The sequence below is a fragment of the Acanthochromis polyacanthus genome, chromosome 3 (assembly GCF_021347895.1).
Source record: "Acanthochromis polyacanthus isolate Apoly-LR-REF ecotype Palm Island chromosome 3, KAUST_Apoly_ChrSc, whole genome shotgun sequence".
In the NCBI taxonomy this organism is placed as follows: Eukaryota; Metazoa; Chordata; class Actinopteri; family Pomacentridae; genus Acanthochromis; species Acanthochromis polyacanthus.
In genome coordinates this window covers 5,840,191-5,863,846 of record NC_067115.1, presented here as the reverse complement: position 1 = coordinate 5,863,846, position 23,656 = coordinate 5,840,191, and the positions used below count along the sequence as shown (strand labels likewise).

General features: G+C 40.7%; 1 protein-coding gene across 1 annotated transcript in view; it reads right to left on the bottom strand.

The window, feature by feature from the left end:
- vasna (vasorin a) overlaps window positions 1–20,225 on the bottom strand; it is a 39,044-nt gene extending 18,819 nt beyond the window's left edge. The window contains exon 1 of the mRNA XM_051945814.1: window positions 19,948–20,225. The gene's annotated coding sequence lies outside the window, so the exon portion shown is untranslated. The remainder of the gene's footprint in view (window positions 1–19,947) is intronic.
- Window positions 20,226–23,656: the final 3,431 nt, after the last annotated feature.

Genomic DNA, 23,656 nt, shown 5'->3' with positions numbered 1-23,656 from the left:
CAAGTCACAAACGCAACTAAGTTGAACACAGTAATATTTATGTCGCACTTTTAACACAAAAGACAGGCAAGCACAGGTGATAATACAACAAGTTTTGAAAACTGATTTGGGGAAGGCTTTTTTTTTTTTTTTTTTTTTTTTTACATTAGAGTGCCAACTCTCTGGTGCAGAGAGTTTATATAGTGTTTATATAGTGAACAGTGCAGAGAGCAACAGCCTGTTTGCATTCAGAAACCGACAAAATGCCATCATTTTTATACACTGATGCACTGAGCAATGTCACGTATCCTGAGTCAGAAACGGCCTACCGAGAGTGTACAGACAACAGCAAGTGGAAGCACAAACAAACCTCTATGTACTAGCAGAAGAATTAATCAACAAGGTGGTGTTTACTTGTAGCACAGTTGTTCACACACCTTAATTTCAGACGACTTTTGGTAACACCGGTTTTTCCACTGAGAGGACAGAAGCATAAATCCTGGCAGCGAAGCACCACAACCACAGTTTGGCATCCGGCATTAACAACAACAGCAGCGAAACAGTGATGAATGTGAAGGTTGTGTTTGAGTTTGTGCGCATGCGTCTTCACACCTCAGCAACTCTGATCCTGTCCTGTCTGTCAACAGCTGGAAATATGCATGTCACCAGCAGTTAGCTCCACATAGGTGTGACAGCAGACAACTGGCAACATGTCTGCTCTTTTTTCTGTTCGTACAAATTTCGTTAATCCTCCAAGGGAAGTTACAAGTACAGATAATAATAAAGTATGGCATTTATAGACAAAACCTGAGATACTTTCCTTTACAAGTCATACACAACTATCACAATTATAATCTGTTATTCACAAATCTGGGGTTGACCACTTTAAAGCACACAGTGAACTCCTTCTTTGTGTTTTTTCTTAAAGCTACAACACACAAACTTCTCACCTGGAAGCAGTGAAGCCTGTTATTAATCACTCAGATCTGTCAGTTCCTGGCTTGCCATCACTTGTTGCTCACCTTAATGAGCTGTTCACATCTGGAGACGGCATCTCTGAAGCGAACGTACTGACAAAAGCCACAAAAGCAGTAAACATCTTTCAACAGGATCGAAGGTACACTGAGGTCACAACTGACATGCTTCTCAATGCAGTAAACCTCCCTGCAACTTTTTCTCACTACATCCTGCCATCAGTGTTCACTAATATACATTACAGCTTCAATGTCTGATGCACTTCACTCATCACTGCTCTTTATTCATTAATCTCCTGCCTCCCTCGACCCATCCATCCATCCATCCATCCATCCATCCATCCATCCATTCATCCATCCACCTCTGACTGATGATCACCTGCAGGAATCTCACCCACACAGGGCCCCTTCATGCTTGTTAAGCCCAGCTGTCAGTTTCTCCACTGTGGCCTCTGGCAGGGTACAGGTTGGGCTGGAGGGGACGAGTGCCTCCTCTCTGGTTGGTACAAGTCTAGATGGATACCGCACCACTACAGCTTATCTGTACTTCAGCGATCATCCGGCCCACTTCTGGTTCTGACTGATCTCTGTCTTTCTTTCGGTCCATCACTTACATGCATTGCTTACAACTGAAACGTCTCTGAACTGTCTGCAAAGCATGCAGAGATAGTATGTGCTAACTAAGGTGTAAATGTCCACGTCCAAATCTGGACTAGGTCCAACCATTTAGTGGCAGAAATAAGGTCACGGCAGTAATCAGAGACCATGTTCATACGCACTCTACTGGCTTAGCTTACTATCAGCCCACTGAAACACATAGCAGATCAGTAATCAGATGTCTCAGTTACCCCCAGAGTGATCTTGGAAGCATTCCTTGCTTATTTTAACTATTTGCTCTGCTGCTTTAGCTACTGTGTGTTTTTTTTTTTGTTGTACTCACATGCTGGAGAAATGTGAGGATGTACAGTTATGTGGAGCGATCAGAACTTTCTGTCACTGCAGTACATTCGTCATTCTGCAAATGAAGCTGAGCCTGGCAGAAGGAGTTTTCCGTGATCCCCTACCCCACTTTCGGTAACTGAGGTTCTCATTTACGTGACATTATCAGCTTACAAGAGAAAGTGCATGTAGACACAGTGTTGGTAATGTTGGGACAAAGCCCAGCCAAATTTGCATTCAGAATGATTTTAACTCAAACCACTGCATGCATGTCTCCTTTGCACATTCCAGTTTGTGTCTGGGGCAGCCATTTATGAACACTTTTTTAGCCTTTTTATTTGAACACGACAGACACATTTTTATCAGCTGCAATTTACTATGTAAGCAACAGTTTTGCTTTTAGCGGACACTTAGTGGATATATTTTAACCCGCTGAACCCCAAAACCCACTGACAGGTTTGAAAGGCAAGGTTTATTTGATTTAATTTTATTTACGGAACCTTACAGCATTCATCACAGCAAAAAACTGTCACAGATAGAAAGAGATTTTCAGCTTTTTTTTATACAGTCCTTCAAGTAATCATGTTCAACTTTTGGTTTTGTTGGTATAAACAACCAAGCCTAAGCTAAGGTCAAATTTGAGAATTTCATCAAAATCACTTTACTCTGCAAATCATTAAAATTTTGCCACAAACTAGATTCAGTAAAAGCAAAAAACTCAGTCTCTACTGACTCATCAGTCACAGCATTGGTAAGATCTGTGGCTACTTGGGAAAATGCTGGACATTTTAATTCCATGTTTCTTTCAATTTTTCTAAAATTTTTCTAAAGCACTAAAATGAAACTTTTGGTGTCCCTTTTTTGTGATTTATGGCATTATAATGTCGCTATACCGCACAAAAGAGATTTGGAGTTGTCTACTTTTAGCTCAGGTTGTGCCATTTTTATAGACTTTATAGACTTTATATTGCAGTGAAAATGATCCTACAATGGGGAAAAATGTGACAGGAGCAAAAAATGCCCAGAAACTGCTCAGAGTTCAGAAGGTTAAGTGTGGAATTATAGATTCATTTGTACCACAGTGCATGATTTCCAGCCAAGCAGTGCATGACATTTGCACTAAAAATGTGTTCAGAACTGATTTCAGACCTCACGTAAGATACAAACTCCATGCCGGAGTGCTGCTTGCATTTCTCTGTACCATGACTGGACTTCTGTCTTCGCCAAAATCTGCTGAGTAATTTGTGTTGAAAATCTACAACAATCAGTCCTGGTATTTACACTTGCACGTCTCCAGATCATGTTTGTCTCGTGTGGACACAGCTTTACAACATGATGAACGCTGCATCTGCTACACCCAGCTAATCCCTTGCATGAACACACACACACACACACACACACACACACACACAGAAACTGAAACAGGCCCAAAGACCCTCTACCAACCGTCCCCTGCAGCTGGATCACCTCATTAACCCAGCGTTAGGTCAGGCAGTGTGGACGGATTTACTGCTGAGAGACTCCTACAGGAACCCCCTGCCAGTGAGGACACACACACAATTATAATTGGATTATAATTGGAAAATGAGTTCGACTTCTGAAAACTGTGAAAAGAGAGCGATTTTCATATGAGGCATAAACAGCTGATGCTTGTGTGTAGAAATGGATCCCTAGAGAAGGATGTTGTCTTGGCATGTGTGCAGGGTGGGTGTTTACTTTGTCACTTATCTATTTACTTTAACTCCTGACAGAGCCTTTAAAGTAAACACACACACACACACACACACCAGCTCATTCCCGTTTCTGCTGGAAGGGGAATCAATTAGCGCTAAACCGAACCGTGTTTGTTTGGCTCCGTTAAAGTCACTGACCTTGACCGGTTCATGACCCAGAAACAAAGACGGCATTTTACGCAGAATCACAGTTTTATTAAAAGAATTATTAATTCCCACAAGGATTTCCTTTAACTCTTTGTGGTGCTGTTCAGAGCCATGCCGGGCCATCAGCTTCTTCAGGTTTACAAGACCAGACCTGTTCCCTGCCATTATTTTCACAGTGTGAAAGCAGCTACAGACACCTAAAACGTGTCCTGGGACGGCGACTCTGCAGAGAAACCTTGGTGTCTGCAAGAGAAGGAAAATATGGAACTCATTTTAGTTCGGACAAAGCCTACCCTGTACTGCTTGAGCAACGAGTCACTGTCAAACAAAAGAAGAAAAAAGAAACTGTTTCACACTGCAGTACTTTCAAGTTTGCACTTCTGTTAGGAAAACTCTTTCACAACAGCAAACCATCACTGACATAAACAATGAAACAGCCCCGAATTTATTCTGAGATCACAGTTGATGGTTACTTATAAAGCTGCTCGAATCCAGACCACTGATTACATCACACACACACTAGAGTTCTTATCTCCTCAACAGATGATTAATCACGGCAGAAGCCAGGCTCCCTCTCTCTCTGTCACTGCACTCGCTTCCCTATCAGCTCTGACAGATATCAAACTTAGGAACACTCTGCGTAAGTAAGAGACAACTTCTTCAGAGTTACGATGATTACGGCGTACTGTTATGCTGCAAGAATTATGAATGTTATGCTGTTACATTGCAAGAAAAGCTGCTCAAGTTACCCTCCAAGTGATTTAGCTGCATAAGGTTAAAGGTCACGTTAACGCTCCATCTTGAGTCTTCTGTTTGTTTTCTTTTCAGAAGGAATGGGACGAGTGTTCAGCTGCAAACTACAAGAAGAACAGTGGCTGTTGCTGTGAAGCAGTCGAACAAAACTCTCATTTTCAGCACATAACCTCTGCACGGGAGTAAAAACTAGGAGCAGCTACAGTCACTGCTTTGGGGGAAACTACTCTTGTTACACATTACAGTTATGTTGAACTGGGTTGGACGACAAATGAAAAATATATTACAATAAAATGTTCAATGGAATATAATTTTTGACCTGTTTTAAATTTGACTTTAAAAATCTTCTTTTTAATGAAGTACTTTAGTGTTTTTGTCAAGGCGCGTAGGTGATAATTTGCACACATATATACAAATAAAAAAGGACAAAAAGATTAGTTCACCTTAATATACATTAAACAGCAAGTAAAACCCTGAAGTGCACAGAGGATTGACACGGCGAAGCAGCCACACAGAGTGGCTCATCAATTCACCAGCCGTTGGAGCAGGTAGGACTATCAAACATTCTTTCAAACAAATTTAATCGATGTTACTGTTCAAGTGTTAATTGCACATGATATCAGTATTGTTGCACTGCCAAGGCCCAAGTTTCACTGACTTACTTATTGAGGCTTTTTTTTGCCACCACTGTAAACAGCTACTATACTTTGCACTGCAGATTAACTGCTCAAGAAGCGTGATCTGCTACAGTATCAACTCTCACTTGCTGCTCCTGCTAATCAAATCGTGCATGCATGGAAAAGCAGAGGCACAGATCCACAAATGAAAAAGTCAATACACTCTAAAGTCATTAGTCCAAGCTAAAAATATGAGCACCGCGACCGGTCACATGACACTGCTGAGAAATAGCAGACACCAGCGCAGCTATTGGAGGATGGTGAACAACGGGTCAGAACTTATATGCACTTCTCAGAGTCCACTGTGACGAAGCCCATTCCAGTGCTTCTTTTTGATCACAAACATGTCGCTCCATATGTTTGCAGTTAAATTGCAAGCCTCACTGCAAACCGTGAACACAACCGGAGAAATGTGAAGGAAGGGCGACGACACGCTCCACTGGAGGCCAGGCGCTGACACACGACTCTGGAAAAAAAAAAAAAAGCCTCGAGGCCTGGAGGGATGTTTGGAGAGGGAATGGGGAGAAAAATGGTGTCCTGTTTATGTAGATGGATGGAGTGTACACACACAGACCTACAAACACACACACACTGAGAGCACACACAAAGCTTGCCTTGTTTTGCACCACATTACTGTTAAGAGTAGGGCGACTTGTTTATTTTTGAGTCATTTCTGATTTAAAATTTTATCAAGAATTCAAAGAATAATAACGTCACAGAAAAGAGGATCAGAGGGAAAAGAACAGAGAAAGTCATCAGAGTGCTGAATTAAGTTAAAGTGATGCCATGCCTCTTTCTGATTCCTTTAAAGATAGCATCTCTGTTGGTTCAATTTCATGGGAAGACGTGTGGCTGTTTCGCATACCAGGGCTCAGTTAAACACCAAACATGGCCTAAGGTTCTGTGCATGCGTAAGTTGGCCGATTTCCTCACATTAGCTTTGAGCACAGCAGCAGTGAGTAAACACATAGGTATGCATGTAAGCACAAATGAAACACGCTGTGCTTTAATCGCAATCATGTTTTCCAATAATCCAATCACAGCTCAGTCATAGCACGTCCATAAAAACCTAAATCCTTCCGTATAAAGTTAGATTGTTAACCCTTGTGTCGTCCTGCGGGTCAAAATTGACCCGTTTTAAAGTTTGAAAATGTGGAAAAAATACACATTTACACAGTGAAACTTCTGATGTCCACATTTTCAACAATTTTGGGAAATCTTTGAACATTTTTTGGTGGAAAAAAGAAATGTTAAGAATGTTTCTTAAGAACACTCACATAAAAATCAACCAAAATCCAGCGAATTTCGCTGGATTTTGGTTGATTTTTATGCGAGTGTTCTTAAGAGAAAATTAGATGTTTTACTGATAAATGTGCAATTTTTTTGAAGACTTTTACTCATTTTTGGAAAATATTTACAAGAATTTTCTTGCCAAATTTGGGGATTTTTTTTTTTAAATAAAACTTTTAAGGGAAATTTTAAAGGAATTATTGGAATTTTCTTCCTGAAGGTTTTGCAAATTTTTCAGAAATTTTTGCAGGATTTTTGGATTTTTTTTCAGACTAGAAAACAACATTTTTTGGTGGCTGTAAATGAGGACAACAGGAGGGTTAAATTAAGCGACTTCATGTTAAGACGTTTTGGCAAATTTGCCTCATCCTGCCATTTTAAAGCATCATTGTATTCCTGGACATCCTCAACTTCACTGGATACACTGACCAAATACTGAATCCACTTCAGTCACTTCAGATCAAGACTACATATGCTATAATTTCAGTTTTGGCTCATGAGAGAAGTAAACCTCTCAGTGGGTCTGCTCGAGTTCTTGTGGCCTAAATTCATGTGGTTTCCCCTCCATCTAAACCCTGCATATGGAAATATGCACTTTTTTTAGGGTTTTGCAAGAAGATAAAATGACTAAAAACACATTGTGCGTGAGCATGGTGGCTCTATAGGCTCAGCTGTTCTTCAAGCTGCCATTGAGAATAATATTCCATGTTTGTTTCAACACCACTGAGTCAGCTGAGAACGGTTCTCCCTGATGTTCGCTGTTGTTTGCTTACTTAGCTGCACCGTACTGTGCCGAGCCTGATGTCTTCATCTTATCTACACATTCCATTTAAAGGAGTGATGGGGTCACACGTGCACGCTAAATTTTCTGCCAAAGACAGAATAATTTCAGTATTTTACATGATGGATTTCTGTGTTTCTTTGATTTGTCTCTGCTCTTCTTGCTGGGGTTGAGCTGGAAACACAAAGCCACATACTTCTACGCACTAATCATTTTTGTGTCAATTTACAAGCGTTTCAGTTAGAAATTAGTTTTTTGCTGTGTTGAATTAGGTTAGATAACTACTCAGACAGCTTTTTTTCCCCCTTTTAATAGCTCCAAACACAAAAATCTGTATATGGGCAGATGTGCAGCTGAGATTCTCTAAACTGCAGCAGGTTGAAACAAATACAGCTAATTTGACCAAATCGAGTTTAGTTTGATTTAATTTAAACATAATATATACATGTAAACAGTTTATGGCATCTAAGATCTATGAATTAGCACGTGAGGTAAAGTGGTAGCGTTTCAATCAAGCTGTAGCTACTTTACATTGAAAATATTTGGCATCACTGGACATATGTTTTCCCTAACCGTACATTTGATTGTTACTTATTCATTCAGAAACAGTTGGGAAAATCACAATTGGATATTTTCTCTAAATTATCCAGCCATGTGCATTTTAATGAGTACAGCTGGCCTTTATATTGCGTTGTTATAAAGCAAAGGATAATTAAATTGTTATAAAAACAAGACGACATGGTCATCAATATCCCCCGCCACATGTGATGTCTATGAGTCTATATCCAAGATAGTGATCAAGGGAAATAACTCTGTTAAATATTGTCGCACAGGTCTCATTTTCGAACTTGATCAAGGGGTCCATGGTGTGAAGCTACACACTAAATTTCGTAATCCGAGCTGTAACAGTTTCCGAGAAAAGCTGTCCCCTTCATGTCGGACACACGCACGCACGGACGGACAGACGGACGGACGGAGGCCAAACCTATATCCCCCTTTTCCACTTCGTGGAGGCGGGGGATAATAATGCTGCAGGGTTACGTTGCTAGGAAACCTGGCATCTTCTCTGTCCAGGACCTTACAATCTCTTCTAAAACCAATGCATTACTGGTACACGAAAACTACAGAAACACAACAACCGATGTTAATGGTGAGTTTGGTCATCAACAGCTTTTATCCACTGGTGAACTCTTGCCATTGTTGGAACCTTAGGAGAATACATCCCTTCCTGATCCCTGCACTATAAACACACCTTCCCATTCTTTTGAATAATGGCAGCAATCAAATTTTAACGAGCTGGGAGTTTAGCGAAAGCCAGAAGTCACTGAACCCACCAACAACCCAATCAAGTCTTACACAGATATATTAAGTTTATTTTTCTATGACGGTCGAAACTGCTCCATCAATCCTTGCTACCTCAATTTGTCTAATACGTCCCATCTGTTGTAGTGGGAGCAGTCTGGTGTGTCTTGGCCTCATCCGAGTAACGTTTGTGCAGTTCACTGACCTGCTGACTGCTTGTTTTGGACTTGCATTGGTCTGTCTGTGTTTATAAAGCGTCTTGCTTTAGCTAGCAGCTATATCTAATGTAGTGGTACAGTACACATGACAGGCACAAATAAATAAACACAGTCTTCTTTCTAGACGTTTAAAACAGAGCCCAGCTAGGATCTGAGTACAGCTTAAATAAGTAAGCTGTACTGGACCCACTAGCACATCCATATAATGTATCTCAGTCCAGTTTATTAATTTATTCCACTTTTTTTTAAACACAATTTAGACAGACTACGACTTCAAACGTTTTAATTCCCTACATCCACTGTAGCATGTGTGCAGCTAGTTGTTTATAAGCAAGAGGTGATGAGGTAGACGAAATGTGGTCACATTAGATGTACAGTCCAACAAAGTAAGAAAAATGCAAGCTAAAGTGTGTGTTAAAGGAAAATGAATGTGGTAACTTAATAATATTAATTTGACTAATTAAATGAAGTACTTTGAGAGCTCTGAAAGCACAAAACAGCTGCTAGAGTGCTGCTAACTCCTAGCGAATGGACCAAACTCGCAACAATTGTGTATGATTGCAGTTTTCGGGCAAATTCTTTTTAAAAAATGTCCTCTTTGGTGCGTTCCAGGATCCATACGTTACTGTTTAACTTTGCATTATTATTAACTTTTGAGCATGCTCCCTGTTTTTGCTGACTCTTATAACCCACATTCGCAGCAAATTTCCACTCTTTGCTCCTCTTGGCACTAAAACTGCTGCAGCCTAATTTTTTGATCCACTTTTTCCGTCTCTCCGAAGCGGCATTCGGTTCTCATCTGTGAACAAGATGTCCCAATTAAAAAGCCCACAGACTCGCCCACAGCCACAGTTTGCTACGTTTCTTCATCTGATGTCTTAAAGCGCTGAGTTGATGCAAATGATGCATCTGGGTCCAATGAGACGGCGCAAACTCAAACACAGGGCCGGTTAGAAAGCTGGAGGGAATGTTAATAAATATTAATTACCATCTTTTCCCCAGAAAAACCTGTTTATATTGTTGTATTGTTATTATATTGTGCATTGTCTGTCTTGTGCACTTTTTTGCCAAAAATGTTAGTCATTTACACAGAGACAAGACCACACTAAAAGTTGTTTGTGTTCATAAAAAGCTCCTATTCTGTTGACCAGAGCTCTTCACCCTGCAAACACGCCATGTGGAAATGATGAGGAAATAACCAGCGCCTTGCTGACTCAAACAACTCAACAACTTTAAAGTGTTGAAGCTGACAACTCTTTTTGTGGACAGTGTTTGCTTTGTATAATTACTCTCAGCTTTCTGCTCATTTTAATATCTAAATTCCATTTTCACAGAAAACCAAGCACTGCAATATCACTCACAATGAAATAGGCACTGACTTTGAAGCTATGTTATTTGCAGAAACACCCTCCCTTCCACAGTAGTTTTATTTGGACGCTTTAAATTATATGGATCATTTACCCATCCCTTTGACCCCACTCCCCACAATCCCCCTGATTTTTTTTGCTCATTGTGGAGCAGTGAAGCTCAAGAAACCAGAAAGATATATTTTATACATTACAGAAAAATGTCAGAAATCAGAAGACATCATAACAAGTTTCGTCTGCTGTTTAGGTGGCAGAGAAACGAACACATGAAAAAATATCTGATTTGTTCTGTATCTATATTAATCGGCTGAAAACCAAAGAGAACCAGAATGTCTAGAGGACGTGTTGTCTTTTAAAAGACAGCTAAAATGACAGCATTCATCAGAGCTAGAAACTGTCAAAGCAGAAATAATCATCCGATTTTCAGCTTTCTGTCAGAACTTCAGCTCCTCACCTGCGACCTGAAGTCCAACCAGATATGAGCACAAATTCATGCTGTTCTCAAAACCACTATATTCTACATTTCTCAATTTCAAGTTCACCAAAAATAAAGAGACTGTAGATAGATTCTGTTTAAAAAGAAAAAAAAAAGAAAAACAATTCTGTGCTCCTCATTTCGACTGAGAAGCTATTAGTGACTCAGCTGTGACCAGCAGTGCAACGACAAAAATTCTGGGACTTCTTAAGTAGGCTGAACTCCATGCTGTGTTTATACAGAGCAGACAAGGAGACAAATATGGAAACAAATGAAAGATGTAAGTACTAAATGATCTGTAGCATGTAGAGCCACCATTTTTTCCAGTATTAGTAATACTTTTGGGCGCTTAGACAAAGTTTTTTTTTTAGATTTATGGCACATAACTTTGCAACACTTTCCATTGAGGTTGAAAATGAGCCCAGAGAGACAGAGAAATGCTCAGAAACTGATTGGGATTCAGGACATTTATACCAAATCAGCCTTCGTCTCATCTCAACATACCACGCCTTCAAAATGCCACACATTTTGTAGGATCTGTCATTTAAAGGTCAGTTGACTTTTGAAGTCACGTAGCTAACCTGTTCTCATTATGATAAGTGAGTAACAGTTCGAAACCATGCACTAGCCCTATCTTGCAGGTTTGATCAGTTTGTCTTTCTTCCGTGAAATGGAAACATGTTAAACCAATGTGTACCAGATTGTGCAATATCCGCTCAGTAGGGTCGATTTCTTCTCATACTCATAATCCAGACTGTAAGTTTGACTATGATTCAGTGACTCAGCACTCTGCCCGTTCTCTGCCTGTGTTTCTTCTGCTTCGTCAGTTTCTTGTCCCGGTCTGTGGGTTGACTGGTTCACCCTTTGACTCCTGACCTCTTAATCCCCTGCCAGCTGCAGTGAGGCCTCCAAGGAGGACTGTGTGTGTCAATGTGTGTGTGTGTGTTAGAGACAGAAAGAGGGGAGAAGATGTCTATGCAAGGCAGAACTGTGTGCTGTACAGTACATATCTGTACTCTTTGTTAAAATCAGCGTAGTGCAGAAGATTGTGTGCCTAACAGTGTCGATTGGCGAGTGTGTGTGTGGCATCAATCCTCCCTGCAGCAGTGTGTGATAAAGTATGAAGGATTGTGTCAGTTGACCCCTTTTGCCTCGAGCTATTTATTTCAGATTTCCACCACAAATAACTTCCCCAAATTTAGTCAGTAACAGCTGCAAAACTGTACGGCCAAAATTAACAATCTTTGGCTCTATGAATAACAGACACTTGGGAGCATTCTGAAATACAATAAGTCTCCTTAACCCGATCGCCGCTCCACAATGAGCATTGAAAAAACCTCCAGCAAAATATGACATTTGCACTTCTGCCAAATCATAACTATAAATCAGTGAGTTAATAACAGCCTCATCACAAGGAGTCAGTTCAAAAGTTGTTTTGTTTTTTTGACCTCAACTATGACAAATCTCACGCAACACAAATGAAGCTAGTAGCAGGCGTCTTCACGACATTTACCATGTTGGCAAGACCAACAATGAGACCAGTTCATTTCTGCAACAGGCCTGGTCCTGGTTCAGGGACCTCCAGGGGGAAGAAGGATATAATATAATGAGCTGCAGAGTGTTGCAGCATTACTGGTTATGGCAGTCCTAAGCACACACTCACAGTCCCTAAACTTGTTGTTAATACATTTCAGGCTGTTATTTAATAAAGAAGTGAACTTTCCTGTTGTGCATCTCTGAGCGTCTCACTTGTAAATCTGTCGAGGAGCAAGTTTAGCGTCACACCTGCAGTCAGCCGACTTTACCGTAACTTTGGTCGCTACACTTGTGCTGTTGCACAACTTCTTTTAGTGCACAGAGTTGTATCCCCAAAACTGTTGATACAATATAATCACAACACTCAGCAATTTAGTTTGATTTAGTCTTCTGATTTTTGAAAGCTGGAAGATTCTTCTTACCACCCATCAATGGCCATTTTATTTGTTTGGGTGGATATTCTTCTAACAAAGTTTTTCATTTCAATCATCTCATCCACCTCCATGTACTTGTTTTTGCTTATTATCTAAATTACATTAAAATGTAGATCATATCAAAATTTAGCACACTCATATCACAATATGGTATCATTTGAATCCAATGCAGTAAAGTTTCTAATCAGAGCTTTAATCAACCAATTATTCCACAGTTTAGCTTATATATTAAGCACTAACAATGTTATCGGTGCATTTTTTAGACAGGCCCAGTCACAGTCCGTAAAATGCAATCATGTGGTTGCATCAAGTTTATGTTGATCGAAATTTGACACGCGCATTTGCAAGCAAGCGGTGTCGAGACAACTTGTGAACTTGTTTTCCTGCTAGAGACCCCATCAGTGAGAGTACTGACTGAAAGTTACAAACCTGAGACCATAAAACCAAAGGAAGATGAAACTAAAACAACACAGGTAGCAGAAAGAGGTGTTGAATGCTCCAACAGATACGCTAGTGAAATCTTTCAGATGTGCTCTCTGCTTTTATTCTCCTGGTCACTGACAAACCATTCTTACTCTCGCTTTCAAATCTACATTGAACCATTCAACCAACACAGATCCACTACAACAATAGAGCCAACTGAATAATATTTAAAGGGTCCCCTTTGTGCCACAAGAACAGTTCTGATCCATTGGGGCAGGGACTTCTTGGGGTGTCCTGTCGTGTCTGGCACCAGGATGTTGGCAGCAGGATGGAGAGGATGCTCAATCAGACTGAGATGTGTGGAGCTTTGAGGTTGGGCCCAACACCGTGGGTTCTATGTTGTGTTCCTGGAGCCATTCCTGAGCTGTTGTTCAGTATTTCTAAGGTGGACTTGGGGAGTGCAGTTGCCATGGGGGAGTGTGTTTAGTCTGCAACAATGTTTACGTAGGCGCCACATGACAAAGTAACGTCCACATGAATGCCACTAAAATACTGCACAGTGATGAGATGATCAACATCAGACACTTCACAGGTCAGTGGTTGTAATGCTGTGGCTGGCTGCTGTACATTTCCATTGTATTACAGGTAAGATTTCAACAAAGCACTGATTTATCTACAAGCCAGCATATGTCTCAGCATCTAGGTATAGACTACATTAGATTTTCAGTGTCTAAGTTCCACAAGTTAATGTTTGTTTCACCAGTATTTCAACAACTCAACCTCTAGATGCAGAAGTTTCTGGCTGAGTGTTGTAATAGCAATTAAACATGACTGAATCATTTTTCCGGTTTTAGCATTATTAACATCTTAATCCACTAATTCACACAGCTGGCTGCTGCATTCCATCCACTACAACAACACATTTCTAAGTGCTGCAGTTTAAAAACATAATCTTGAACATGTGCACCTGAATGCACACGCACTGAGATCCGAAACTCATTTCCCAAAACCACCGCCTGAGGCAACTCGATGATCTCTCGCACGTCCTGACACATACAACATGTTACACACAAGCGTGGACTTCAGCGCACGGGTGGACGGTAACCAACGCTGCCGGCGAGTTTCTGTGTGTCAAACGCCATCTCTCCTCACCTGTTGTGCCTTCGAGTTGTTCAAAATATCACAGGTCCAGACCTCGGCGCTTTGAAGTGCTTTGTGAGGCCCTGCAGCCCCCAGGCCACTGTCTACATGCAACTTGAGTGCATGTGTGTGTGTGTGTGTGTGTGTGTGTGTGTGTGTGTGTGTGTGTGTGTGTGTGTGTGTGTGTGTGTGTGTGTGTGTGTGTGTGTGTGCAGGGGAATAAGGGCTGCTGAATGGGGATGAAAGGGTGCATGTGTGTGCAGCCAGACTATGTGCCCTCAGGAGAAAAAGACAGAGTGGGGCTCTGAAAAAGGGGGCTTGAAGGTGGGGTTTCCCTAATCTACCTCACAACCCCCCATCCCAACACACACACACACACACACACACACACACACACACACACACACACACACACACACACACACACATATTTGTACTTCTATCTTAGTGAGGACATCCATAGGCGTAATGCATTTCCTAGAGCCTTACCCTAACATTAACCATCACAACTGATTGCCTAAACTTAATCCTTACCCTGACCCTAACCAAACCTCAATTCATACCTGTTCTCTAAAAACAAGTCTTCACCCTCAAACATGGCTGTTTCAAAGTGAGGACCGGCCAAAATGTCCTCACTTTGTAAAAATGTCCTCACTTTGATAGTTAAATGCAGAAAATGGTCCTCACCATGTAGCAAGTACAAGAACACACACACACACACACACACACACACACACACACACACACACACACACACACACACACACACACACACACACACACACACACACACACACACACACACACCCTCAGGTAGTGGTTCGGCTGCTGTCAAAGGATTGGAGGAAGGGCAGGATATCTTAAAGACTTCAGACAGATTAGGTAGCAAGTATGAAAGCTTTCTTACATTCAATCTCTGCTCCTGTCAGCTCTCACATAGCAAGGAAAGCGCAATTGCAATTCTTGGTCAGTTTGTTAAATCATTTCAATATTATTAGACGCAGATGATTTGTTGACTGACTGAGGGAAAAAAACTGAAGCAAATTCTCCTCTTTAAAAACTTCGTTAAGGGATGCGACTCGCTGATTTCAGGTTATCAGAAGGTTAATTGTTGTAATCTCTGCCTGGTCTTTCTGCATTAGACAATCTGTCCATCTTGAAAGCATCTTTCCCTCCCGGTGTCTCCTGGTACCACAGAGGAATGTTACGAGGAGTCTGTATGTGTCACGCTCTTTACCTTCCTACTGAAGCACCGTGTTTATACAACACACTGTGAGGATGAGGGAGGGGGAGGTACTTAGAGACACGCTTCATGGGTTAGTAAAGGAGTAACAACCCCTAAACCATCCCTGGGGGTTGCAGAGGGAGGAGGCGGCAGGAATCGAGCTCTTGGAAAGTGGAGGTTCCCCTCTGCTGAGCATGTTAAGTTTCAGCCTGTTATGTGCTGTTTGAGTCTAGAATTCCTCTGGTGTCAAGGAAGCTTGTAAAGATGTAATGTGAGCCTTTTTATGTGCCTGAAAACAGAAACCAAATTTAGCAATAGCCAACTCCAATCATAGCTGTCCACTACCAATTACTTAGAGTACAGGGTTTGACTAATTTGTGGCAATATATAGAAAGAGCACAATCAGTGTCTTTAAACTCAGCCATGTAGAAACAAAACCATCTGACACCTCAGTTAATGAATTTTGATAGTCAATAAGTCCCTCTAGTCATTTATCAAGCAAAAAATGTCAAACATTCTCTGTTTTTCAGCTTCTCCAACATGAGTGTTTTCAGCGCTCTCCGTCTTTTATTTCAGATTTACTGTCTGTGGGTTTTGGACTGTTGATCCAACAAAACAAACAAATCAAACAAGTTACTCTGCGGTCTTGGAAAATGCAATTAATCAATATTCAAAGTGATCTCACTTGACGCCCCTAGACACTTCAGAGGTTAGATGGTTTAGGTACAAAGTGCTGGATAATGCAGAAAAATGCATTTGTCAAATGCTAAAGCAACTAGTGAGGAACATACCCAGAGGAGTGTAATGACTAAACTGAGCAGGATGATTTATCAGCAGTCAGGCCTGATGCTGGACGTCCGCTCCATCTGCGTGGTCCCTGCTTCCTTAAATGTTCCCAAATGAGCTTACAGCTCAGCCCAGCTATACATCTGCACAGCGATTACGTTCCACTTACTTTTATGTGCAGTTTGCACTCAAAAACTAAGCAATGGAACTCCATAAATAAAAAAGTCACATTTTTATGCCTGGCTAAGGCCAAAAAGTGGAAACAGAACAATCAGTTGCTAAAGAAAAAGAAAACAACGTAATTCCTTTTTGTTTGAAGCGACTAAGCTGGAGACTTTTTATGTGATGACAAATCTTACAATTCTTTTTTTTTTTTTTCAGTTCCAGAGAAAACTGGAACGTCTGCTACCAGAGCCACCACAGAAAGGAAATTTTAGATTGCACATGTGACTTTGAATAATGTCATTGCTGGACCTGCTTCCCCATCTTCTGCTTGTGATTTACAACTTCACTGGAATATTGCTGTCATCCACTGTTACATGATTCCTCCTTTATCAGAAACAAAGTAAAGCACAGCGGCATATACAGCAGGTCATGCAGCGCTAGAGTGACAATTAATGGAAATAATGGGATTTTTCTTTTCTTTAGACTCATATTTTGGAGGGAAACCTATGCAGAAGGCAATGAAAAACAGAAAGATGAATGACAGAGGAGGTTTTAACTGGACAAATCTGCAGCACACAATTCACATCCTGCACCAATGCAGGAAGAAATGTGCCTCAGGTAAGTGTAACGTAGGAGTGGAGTACAGGCTGGTGCATGGACCCCATTTATAACGTCGTTGTTTAACTATGAGCACAATCCTTTCTTCACCTGAACCAAATTTTTAATATACCTACGTCTCCATCTCTGCTCTCCCCAGCCTTAACCGGGCCAATAGCTGCATTGCAAAGCTGTTGTAGAAGGAAACGGTCTCAAAAAGTTAGCGTTGGACATTTCATGCAATCCAGGGTTTTGCTGAATCTTTCCAGTCTGGTGATGGGGATGGTTATCACGAGGATTTCAGTAACAGCAATTGTGACAGCCTGTTCCACATAAAAGGCAAATCTGGAGAAAATATTAGGCTAACAGGGTAAAAAAGAAAAAGCCAAGATGGAAAACAGATCGAACAGAAACCAGAACAAGAGAGCAGAAGGGTGAGGCTGGAAACGAGCCTCTCTGCAGTGGTAAAAACGTCACATCTGCACATGTCAAGCACAGTAAACGCAGAGAGCAGGAAAGGAATGAGCGAATAGCAAAAACGGTCGAGACGACAACAGAGGGGAGACGCTTTTTGTCCTTGAGAGCCAAAAAAAACTTCACAGCCAGAGCATCGATACTTAAAACGTAGCAGAAAGATAAATAGAAAAATGTTTGAGGAAGCCGGACTTAAGTTACCAGCATCAGAAAATAAGAACAGCCAGACGTGCCAGTGGTGTTGTTTCCCTATAAAAAATCTACAGTGACCGAAATCTGACCTGAAGGGAGGAGTGTGTGTGGACGGCTGTGTGGGTGTGTAACATCAGAGCACCACAGGGCACACTTAAACTCCACTAAGAGGAGGGGCTTGGAGTTGGTGCGGCTGATAACAACACACACACACACACACACACACACACACACACACACACACACGGTCCAATCCATGACTCGATCCTCTTCACCTTGTACCTCTTAACTTCCTTCATGGGGTGATTAACTCTCTGATTGGGGAGCTTTCCTTTGGGTTCCCTCCTATTTAGTTGTCATGGTGGCATGACCCGAACACTTATTAGCTGACCCTTGGGATTAGTCCAAGCTTGAAACGGAGGGGAGTTGGGGTTAAGCCTTCACCTCAAGGTGCTCGCTGCTGCATCTCACAAAAACCTTAATTAAATTGCTGAGACACCGAGTCAGGAATGTTTGCTTAGCTTCTCCCGCTCTCCCGTACGTACCTCGTCCATCCCTCTGTCTCCACCTTTCTTTACTTTTCCCATACTCATACGCTGCATGCTGGGTTTGTTTTACTGCCTCCAACTCCTGGAGCAAGTTACAATGTAAGGTGAAGACAGCAGGTTATATTCTACATATCCCGGTCTGGATTTATTCGACAAAAACTCCATCATGCAACTCTGTCTTTTGATTGCTAGCAATACATTGCAATAAAAAGCATATTAATATGACTCTAAGCATGAAATCAACCATGTTTTTACAAAAAAAAGATGATCTGACAGATGGCTTTTATATTGTAAATGTATACCGCTGTCCTTATAAAATATCCGATTCCTATAGTTTGAGCACATGTAAATATCACAGCTAGAGCTGCAGCTAACCACAGTCATTAATGATCATTCTCTTAAATGTCATTCAGATTAATTAAAGATGTTAGAAAATAAAAATCTAAGTCACATCTTCAGATTCCTCATTTTGTGGGACCAACAATACTGAAGATACAATTCTTTAATACACAATGACATAAAGCAAATAAAAACAAAAATACAACACATACAGAAACCCGATTGCATCTAATGTTAGCAAGTTTCCTTGATTTATAATCCACTTTTTACGTCATTCTAACTTCTATTTATCAACTAATCAATCTATTGGTGGTTGCAGCTCTACACTGAAGAACTCAGAGTCATGAATGATAAAGTTTTGCTTATACTTGGTTCATGCATTTAGCCCACGGAACACTAGAAAGTGCAGTTTTAGGAGGTCTAGAGGTGGGGGGAAAATCCCTCTTTGTTCAACTAATGCGATCAGAAGAAACAATTGTTTAGAGTCCTAAGTAGTCTTAATATTTCCTAATTACTTATCCTCTAAAATGGCAGAAAACATTTCCTAGAATTTACTCGTTATGTTGGCCAATTGAGCCAAACCTCAAAGTATAGATTTAGTGATAGCTATAAAAAAAAAAATAAGAACGCATATCTTAATCTAATTATCACAAGTGTCTTCTGTCAGTCAAATAATCATTAATCAGCTCCTTTCAGCACCAATCAAAGTCATTTTTTTTGGTTAATTCGTTTCAATATTGCAAACCACAGCAATTAATTACAGACTGAAGCAGAATCGAAACTGCAAATAGAATAGCACCTATATAACCAGGTATCATCACTCCAAACTGTCAGACGGACCACATCCACTGGAAACAGCCTGATTCCTCTCTGGGGATCACCAATCAATCACACGGATTAAAGTCTCCCATCTGAGGTGAACACTAAAAGAAGCGAGGGAGAAGCCGCGAAGGGGCAGATAACAACCTCTAATCCGATACATTCGACACTAACACGGTCCGAAGCAACGAGCAAAGATAAGAGTTAATCCTGTTTCCACATATCTCCGCAGAGAAACACTCCTCTCTGTGTCTCTCCGCGCGTCCCCCCTGAGCGCGTCTGGTCGCCAGATCCTGACCCGAGATACCGCGACCTGTGCACCGGGACAGGAATGCAAGGAGACGCTGACAGAGTCTGTGTTCACAAGTGAAGCAGGCTGAGTAAAGGCACGACAGAGAGCCGAGGCTGGATCAATTATCAGCGCCCAAGTTTAAAGAAGAGCCGGTTAACTGAGAGCCTCTAATCGATATCACCGCATCAGCCAGATTTCAGACGTGAGAGAGGTTTATCTGCTGTAGAAGGCTGCAAAAACACGCTTCAGTTCAACTCAGAATCAGTCGCTGTGTAGCTGAGTTTGCACCAAAATGCGCACTGGAAGTTTAAAAGCCACAATAAAGGCGCACGAGAAGCTTACCTTGGCAAAGTAATCCAAACGTCCGCGGGAATACGCTCAGAGCAGCTCCCACTCGCAACTTTTATCCACTTTGCCGGCGTGTCTCTCCGATGCAAAGCCCCCAAAACTGTCCCAGAACTTCTCCCTGCACCGCCGCAGAGTTACTGTCCGCACAGTTTACAGCCCAGAGGTGTTTCCCTGCAGCGCACTCGCTCCGCTCGCAGACCAGGTCCGCCAGCGTTCAGCGGCGCACGGACTTTTTTAACAATACTGCTCATTGAAGTGAAGGAGGCGAGCACTTAAACAAGCTGGGGAAGTGGGAGGTGCAGCGAGGAGCCGGAGTGCGCAGACGTGCGCGTCCCCGAGGCACGCTGCACCTGCAAAAAAATACGCAGAGGAGAGATGGTTCGTGGTGCGCGACGGAGATCTTTGGGGCTGTTTTGGAAACCAGATAGCTGCATTTTTTGGAGCAATTTATTCAAACGTCAGAGACAGACACCTCAAAGCTGCCCTGCTGATAACATTTAATCCTTCCTCTGTTTTCTGTGGTTTTTGGTTTGTCTGCATCTGTCTGGTTTTACTCAAAAACTGCAAACCTTATGTTTCTCCATATTTTCCTTGATGTAATTATAACCAATCCAGCTCTTTATTCAAGTTGAAAAAAAAAGCTGTTTTAAGGATATATTCAGCTCATATAATGCAGTTTTCTACTTCCCAAAAAACTGATTACATCTCCTACATTGTGACTGTAAAGGTATTTATGCATTAACATGACTGAACTTCATGCAGGAGTTACATCTTAAAGGTTTTAGCCCATAATTACAGTCCAATCAAGACTATCACACACATACACATAGCACAACTTACTGAGTTTCTCTGTTTAAAATTTGTAAGGCTTGTGAATGAGCATTATATAAATAAAATTCAATTGAATTTAATTGATCATACAGCCCAAACACTGGAAGGAGCACTACAGTATTGTTGTGTTTTGTTACTTGCTTATGGCGAATATTAAAGTTTCACAGAGACACACTTTTGCTAACAGCAGATATAAAGTTCTGTGTATTTGCAGTGACTGACCGCATGATTGTTTGATCCAGATGAAATCAGCTGCAGATGTTTAGGCTCTAAATCCGGGAAAACAGCTTTGACAAGCAGCACGCTCAGTGTTTGGGACACAAGCGCTTCTTTTGTCACAACTTTTGATTGCAGGAGGCTTGATGGAGAACCAGAGCACAGCAAACAAAAGAACCGTTTAAACATTGGTGCAGATCTGGATCACTTTTTTTTTTTCAGGAGCTGGTCTTGAAGGAGGACTGTGCTCCTAAACACAGAACACAGTGTTTTATATTCATCGCCCTATCTCTGGAGGAAATATCTGGCTTACAGCTTCAAAATGCACTTCCTGATCTATTTTTTAATAGAACGGCATGATTCAGAGCAGCTCTAGATTTGGTTTGTTGTCAGTTTAAGTGGAAGATGCAGTTCTCTTTACTTCTCACAAGTAACTGCAGAGATTTGCTAGAAGTGGGAAAGTAATCCATAATCAACTCCATTAAATGACCTTGTAACACCAGAGTCTGCAGCTACAAAGAGAAGGATGTTGACATCTAAAAGTTAGCAGTTTCAGTCAACTTCACATTTTTTTCATTCTTAGCCAGAATTAGCCCAAAGCAAGTTCATTCCAAACAAGTACGACATGCTCAGACTGAGTAACAAGATGTTTGCATTGTCATTAATATGACATAGATCTCCTCATGTGTGATAGAGTATAAACATATTCAGTCCACTAAGTAATGTACTGTTCAATATTTGTCTACACGCCCCAGTAATTAGTTTACAGTAAACCCACCAAAAGCAAATTTTAAAACCCTTCCACTGCTTACATGTACTGACTTGTTCTGTTGTTGTGAACCTAAATGAGCGTTGCTGGCATCGATCCAGTGACTCTACTGTGGGCAACAAAGTAGGCTGTTGGGAAGACGATAACCTAGACTGTCATACCTCTTAATTTGCATTTAACATCACTTCAGAGACCTATAACAATAAAAAGCCACAGGTTCAGTCAAATGCAGGGTCATTGTTTCCTGTTTAGATGAACTCATAGGTCAAACAGTGAACCTGTTAACTCACTGTTAGCAGAGCTACAAGCATTCAAATCTCCAGCATATTATCAGTGGAAATATATATATAATATATATGTGTGTGTGTGTGTGTGTGTGTGTGTGTGTGTGTGTGTGTGTGTGTGTGTGTGTGTGTGTGTGTGTGTGTGTGTGTGTGTGTGTGTGTGTGTGTGTATAATTTTTTAACTTGTTAGCATGTCCATATGGAGTTTTTTTATACACTGGAAGACCTATCATGAGCAGAATGGTCAGTTAATGCCATGGTTGTGTGTTTTCACCTTGAAACTGTACACAGATTCAGACTTTTGGAGTTTCATGCATAACAAACATACAAAACCAATCCAGTTAACTTTCAGCATGGGACTTTCTGTGTCATGAAATGGGTCAATATATAAATGCAGGACTTTTTGTATCATAGTTGACATTTTTGCTGTTTTCAGGCCTAAAATCAACATGGCCGCCTATAACCAAACACCACATGGCATTTTTACAGAAAGATTCTTCTAAATATTATATATACAATTGAGTAAAATTGATATTGGAAGTTATTTATGAAGATATTGTAGTAAACCTATTGACATGCCATAAATCCACACTTGACACACACACTACTTTATGCTAAATAACTCAGAAAGCCTTGGAGTCTTCAGGAGGAAATGACATCATGTGTAGCAGGTCATGTTATCTGGAATCAACACTTCCTTGAGAGGTGTTTTTGTAATGGGTAACTTAGTTGAAAGTGATTTCTCAGACACAGATACAATTTGTTATTTTCTATATAAAATTTGATATATTGCTAAAATAAATATCTGTCATGATTATCGCAACTTAATAAAAAAGAACACAATAAAAACTATTTCTGGATCAGCTCATTTTATTATTGTTTAGCTAATTAGAAGGTGGTTGTTATTAAATTTGGATGGTTATTTAGTTGATATTTTAGTAATATCCTTTAATTTATTTTAATAAGTGACTGTTTCCATTATAAGTAATTATGGAATTTGTAAAGACACGATCGTAATGAACTTAAAAAAAACTATTTTTTTTAACTTTTAATAAAAATGTATGCAAGATACTGTATATCCCATGCACTTCCCTAAATCATTTATTGACCCAAATGGTTTCCTATTGGTTCGAACATGTTTGGCTGAATTACTGCAATACTACATCCTATGTGGTGCAGAGTAGTTTTACAGTGTATGAGCAGAATTGTAGATGAGTTGGTGTGTTCAAGGTGCCGTGAAAATGGCACAAAATGGGGAGCGGATCTGCACTTATTAGAGGCTACAATAACTGCAGAGTTAATTCTAAGCTGATTGAAGACATGAAGGGATTAACTTTAGAGGAAAAAACTTCTAAAAAAGTAATTTTCATACACAACGATTAGTTTCAGTGGTTTACTGAATAACCAGAGAGGGATTTTCTTCCACAAACAATGAGCATCATTCATCCAATACAAACTTTTCTTTGCTTTTCACCCGCTTTTCTCTTTTGAACATCATCATGACCAATCCATCACGAAAGTTCACAGACCTATCACATTTCTCTCTATTTACAGTTCAGTTTAAAAGTTGTCGTTTCCATTTTAAGCCTGTGTATTTATACAC